We start from the raw sequence: 6,320 nt of genomic DNA on the forward strand, positions 1-6,320 counted from the left end.
TTTGGGGGGATGCCTAGTGAAGACCCTCACTCTCACATGGAGACTTTTTGCGACTATTGTGATGCGATTTCTCAAACCGGTGTAACTCAAGACCAAATTCGATGGGTTTTATTTTCTTTTTCTCTAATTGGCACCGCAAAACAATGGTTGAAAGGCCTTGATAAGGCTACTCTCGGAATTGATTCTTCGAAGAAATTGGCTCTAGCTTTCTACAAAACGTTCTATCCACCGGAAAAGACTAACATGCTAAGAGCTCAAATTACGGGCTTGAAGCAAAGAGATGAAGAATCTTTGTATGAAGCTTGGGAGCGATTCAAAGGAATTTGTCGCTCATGTCCTCATCATGGACTTAGCGAGTGGTTCTTGGTACAACAATTTTGGAACGGTCTTTATGAAGTCTCAAGAAACAATCTCAACATAGGATCAAATGGAATGTTCACCGAAGTTGACGACAATCAAACTTAGAACAAGATTGAGGAAATGGCGGTCCATAATTCACAATACAGTAGACCTCGCAAGGCTACTAGAGGAGGAAAGCTTGAAGTGGACTCTATTACTCAATTGGGTTCTCAACTTAGTGCTCACATTGATACCATCAATTTGAAGTTCGAAAAAGCTATGGCTAGACTTGAAGAAGCCTCAAAATCACCAAAGCAACATGTTAATGCCATGACGGCATCTTCATCAATCCCAAGTGGGATATGTGAGAATTGTGGAACTTTGGGACACGACCAAAGTGAATGTAGGGGAACAATTGAACAAGTGAATGCTTTTCAAGCATACAAGAGTGGTACCCCTTATTCAAACTATTACAATGAAAACACCAAATTCCACCCAAATCTCTCATGAAAAAGCCAAAATGTTCAAAACCCTCAACAAACATACACCCCACCTCCCATGAGAAACCAAAATCAAAGACCGTTTTACAAACAAAACCAAGGTTACCAAAATCAAACTCCACACAATCAACAAAATGACCAAGGTTTTGATGTTCAAAAAGCGGTCCTCCAAATGCAAAAGAATCAACAAGAGTTTTTCACTCAAATGCAAAAGGATAGTCAAGCAAAGGAAATCACCATCAACAACATTCTAGCCCACACCAAAATGTTGGAAACCCAATTGACTCAACTAGCATCTTCAAGCTCACAAAGACAAAATGGGCAATTACCACCTCCAAGTAATCCCCCACGACATGAAACGGTTAGTGCCTTCACTTGAGAAGTGGCACGAGGTATGAAGCACCGGAGAAGCAAGTTGAGGATGAAGTTGTGGAAGCTAGTGACAAAGAAGAAGTTGTGCAAAACTCCAAGGATGGAGAAACATCAAAAGAAGAAGTTTCAAAGAAGAATGAAGACAAGGTCAAGGAGAAGGAGCCCATTGTGATTAGACTTCCTTTTCCGAGTCGTCAAGCCAAGCCCAAATTTGATGACCAACTTGGAAAATTTATGGATATTGTGAAGAATTTGGACGTCTCAATTCCTTTTACCGAATTAATCAATCACGTGCCGACCTATGCAAAATACATGAAAGACATCCTTACGAAGAAGAATTCGATCCGGAAGCTTGAGACTATCGCCTTCACTAAGGTGAGTAGTGTAATACTTCAAGGGTGTTCACCTCCAAAACTTAAAGATCCGGGAAGCTTCTCAATACCGTGTACCATTGGCGACACCACGATCAACAACGCCTAATGTGATCTAGGGGCTAGTGTGAGTGTTATGCCGTACTCGGTGAGTAAAAGGTTAGGGATGGGAGAGCTTAAATGCACCAATATCACACTCCAAATAGCCGATAGATCGACGAAGACACCATTAGGGATATGGGAAGATGTTCCCGTAAGAGTTGGGAAATTTTTCATCCCGGTGGACTTTGTCATTGTTGACATGGAAGAAGACTCCAACATTCCGATCATTCTAGGTAGACCTTTCTTGCACACCGCGGGTGCAGTGATTGATGTGAAGCATGGATAGCTCACTCTAGAAGTGGGAGATGAGAGCGTAACTTTCAATCTTGATAAGACCATGAGAGCTCTCCGTTTGCATGAACCATGTTTTATGGTTGATCATTATAGCCGGAAGGATGATAGGAAGAAGTCGGAATTCCAATGGAAGAAAAAAGTCGATGATGCTCCATTCAAAGAGCAAGGAAATTGTTACCAAGAGAGCTTGAAAAGCTCACCAAAGTCAAGCAATGAAGAAGATGGCCTCATTGGCCAAGACAAGAAAGTGGGAGAGTTGTCTCTATCAACTCAAGAGATCTTTAGTGACCAAGTAGATGAAGTTTGTGGGTCTTTGGGACGATGAGTTTGAAGGGATTTTCAATTCCTACATTGATAATGCTATCGATCAAGACCAACATGAAGGACAACAAGGGCAAAGATCTATTGAAGATCTTTATCATGACAACGAACAAGCTTTTGACTACTTCTTCAAGGTGTTGAGCAACATCAACAACACCTTGGACAAGCCCCCGTGACATCTCACTAAGGATGAGAGTTTGTAGGAGTCCTCTCCAAACCACCATTTGTAAATATTTCTAACTCCCTAACTTGCATTTTAATTCTTACATTGCATTTTTGTCATTTTTGGATTTTTATGCTTTGATCAAGGTATTTATCATTTTTGAGAGAAGTGAGGGAGGGACTAATGATTTAATTGATGTGTTGTGCTTTAGCTTAGTGTGGGGATAGCAATTGCCTAGGCTATTCATGCCTTAGTAGTGCCCCTACAATGAAGAACACGGGATTTGAAGAATGAAAATGACACGGGATATGCAAGTGCACGGATGGAACTGAATCCGGGTAGACTAGGAGGAATCCGAGCGTCCTTAAGGGGAATCCGCTCGTCTTATGGGAATCCGAGTGTCTATGGCTGAAACCGTCCGTCTAAATGAGCTGCAAAGTTGAAAATTTGGGACTGTTAGAAAATCCGAGCGTCCCAGCAGAGAAGACGCTCGTCTGAAAGAATCCGCTCGTCTTTGCAAGAAGACGCCCGTCTTTTTGCCAGTGCAAAATAAGAAAAGTTCCTGTAACAGAATCCGCTCGTTTTTAAGAGAATCCGCTCGTCCTGGAACTAAAGAATCCGCTCGTCTTTACTGAAAGACGCCCGTCTTTAGGCGAGATTTCCTGAACCCAGATTAAGCAAAATCCGAGCGTCCCGAAGGGAATCCGCTCGTCTTCCCCCTGCAGATTTGAAATTTCGGGTGTTTTTAAATAACCCTTCCCACATTCATTCATTCATTTATACATTCAAAACACTTCCCATAAACCCCAAAACCCTCATCCTCTCCATCACCAAAACAAGATTTCCTCAACCAAATTCAACAAAATCAAATCCAAACTTCCTTACAACAACAATTAATCACTCCTTTTCCAACAATAATCAATCCAAGCACCAAAATCTTCAACCTTTGAGTCGAATTTTGAAATACAAAGGCAAATCCTTTCATCTTAAAATCGATTTGGGTATAATTGGAAATTGAAGATTTTCAATCTTTTCTTGGTATAATCATCAATGGCAAGAACAAAAGGGTCAACAAAGGCACTCAAGGCAAAGGCACTCTCAAAAAGGTAACAATGCCTTCAAGCAAAGAAAGCTTCAATGGCTATGGTGGTTGCTAGTGCAAACTTGAAAGTTCAACAACAACAAAATCCTCCCTTGGAAGCAACAAGAACAACAACTCCGGAAATTGCTCAATTATCAAACTATCCGGAGGTAATTTTCATTTCTAACTCCCATAGGGATACATTTGCCAAGTATGCTAAGAAAGCCATTCTACCCACCAAAATCATATGTGAAGATGCCTTGAACAAATTGGGTGTCCTTGAACAAACAAAAGCCTTCTTTGAAGCCATGGGGTTGGGAAAATTGTTCACTACAAGAGAATTGACATACCCCTCCCTTATCTTGGAATTCCTGAGTTCATTGAAAGTGACTAAGGTAGAGACTAGAACATATATCGAGTTTCGCCTTGCCAATGTGAATAGGCGCATCACCTTTGATGTTTTGAGTAAAGCATTAGGTCTTAGTGATACACCTCGTTATCATAAGATGCCCGAAAAGTATGACCCCGCTCCTCTTTGGGAGGCAATTTCCGGGAATAAATTTGAGAACTTTCATGCTTGTCACGCTCTATTAGTCCACCATCCGGGCATTAGAGTGTGGCACAAGGTCATCGGGAATACTATAATTGCAAGAAAAGACACTAATCACTTTACAAAGCTCGATTTTGTTCTACTTTAGTCGGCCTTAAATGTTGGAAGGGAATTCACTAAACCTTAAAATGCTCTAAGGCTTTTGGTGGAAAGATGGCTCAATGTTGATTGTGGTAAGGAAGGCACCGCTTTTATCGTAAATGGAGGTCTAGTTACTCTCTTGGCCAAGTACTTCGGTCCAAATTTCAACAAGGATAACACCTATGTGGCGATTAGAGGGGGTCATCTCATTGACATGGATGCCATGATTAACAAGTACAAGTGGGTCAAGCATAATCCTCTTGACACCAACTATGGGTGGCTCACCAATGATGCTAGATCTTTCACTTTGCCTTCCAAGATATGCCGCTTGAGTGCTCATCAAACAAACTACCTACTTCCACTCTCAAAAGGCGCCGAGTACATCATCCGTCAACAAAGGGGCGAAATTGAAGAGTCCTCCTCCTCCATTGTCACACCACCCTATCCATTCAAATATCAAGAGTTCAAACCCGAAGGTGTTGAAGTGGGCAATGACTACATGACTCTACTTATCCAAGAGATGCATAAACAAGCTTACAATGATCGAGTAGATGCATACTTGGCCCAATATCCACTCCTCCTTCATTTAGCTAGCAAGGACTACTTGATCCTTCATGTCCTTTGCCTAGTTGGGCGGATAGGGAAGTCTTCTTTCCAAACACATCTAGGGGTAAAAGACCGGGTGAAAATGGGAATGTCGATAATAAGGTTGATGATGATGAGGGTGTTGATGAAGAGGTAGATGATGAAGAAGAAGAGGCTAATGAAGATGATGAAGGAAGTGAGCAAGGAAGTGAAGAGGGAAGTGGTGATGAGTCCGCTTCTATGGAGGAAAATGATGACAATGATGATATGGTGGAGGACTAGCAAGCTTTGGAGGCTCCTACCCTCTTGAGGTTTGTCTACTTCTTTCTTTGTTTTATTTATTTTTATCTTGATCGTAGTTGGAGAGTCCTAGCAACATGAAGACTAACACCTCGGCCCCATTGAGGTGTTCTTATTTCATTGTTCCCGTTTTGAAAATCCAAAATGACAATATATAGTTTCATGCATTGCATCTTGTGTGCATGAACTACCCCAACTTTAGGACATTAGAAATAATGTCTATCTCAGTTTGGGGAAGGAGATGCATACGCAACGGGAGGTAATCTAAATTACGCTCTCCGTCATAAACAAAAACCCATGCATCATGTAGTGTAGATTAGTATAGCTTGCATTTAGTATAGAATTCATGCATCATGTTTGCATAATTTCCCATCATTTTGGCCATTGAGGACAATGCCCATATTTGTGTGGGGATGGGGAATTCTAACTTAACTTTTATTCAAAAAACCCAAAAAAATCAAAAATTTCGAGAAAATCAAAAAAATTTGAAAAATTTGAAAATCCAAAAACAAGTTCATTTCCTTTGTAGTGTAGACTTGTATATATTATTGTATATATTGTGTTTGTTCTATCCTTGTTCACATTGATCGATTACGCCACATCCAAGACATGAGGATATTGAAGATCGCATGGTATGATCTTTCCAATCTCCTTTTTTCTCTTTATGTTAATGACTATGTGGCTTTATTTTGATTGATGCGGTATAACAATGTGAATTTAGGACTTGCATTTAGTTTATATGGCATATTAGTTGGTAGAATCATTTGTATTAGGATGTTTATATGTTAGTTGCATCATGGCATGTAGTTGCATGTTAGAAAAATTTTGCGAAACCGTCTACTTGGGAAGCTTGACAAGTGTATATAGGCCCTAGTCGATGCTTTCTCTTCTTAAAACTTTGCTTGTTAGAATACTTGTAAAACACCCTAGGATGTGTCATGCTAGTATCCTTTGACCCATGGATTAAGGCCTAGTCAAGAGTACCTTGTGGTGTGATAACTCCTTGGCTACCGTTTATTCCAAGGTGACCCTTGAAACCATGCATCCATCATTCATCAATGTTCTACCACATTTTTGTCATCAAAGGGAATGGGCACAAAAAGAAATGGATTTGAGTTCAATGAAATGAAAAGTGAAAGAAAGTTTGCAAAATGCATCAAATGAAAAGAGGAGCAATAATAGACTCCTAATGCTTCAAATA

The 6,320-nt window shown here is 40.5% G+C and overlaps 1 non-coding gene across 1 annotated transcript; it reads right to left on the reverse strand.

Moving 5' to 3' along the window:
- Positions 1 to 243: 243 nt before the first annotated feature.
- On the reverse strand, positions 244 to 350 carry LOC141634780 (small nucleolar RNA R71). The gene has a single exon (XR_012539502.1). It is a non-coding gene; the product is annotated as a small nucleolar RNA R71 (small nucleolar RNA).
- Positions 351 to 6,320: the final 5,970 nt, after the last annotated feature.

This window comes from Silene latifolia, chromosome Y (assembly GCF_048544455.1).
Source record: "Silene latifolia isolate original U9 population chromosome Y, ASM4854445v1, whole genome shotgun sequence".
In the NCBI taxonomy this organism is placed as follows: domain Eukaryota; kingdom Viridiplantae; phylum Streptophyta; class Magnoliopsida; order Caryophyllales; family Caryophyllaceae; genus Silene; species Silene latifolia.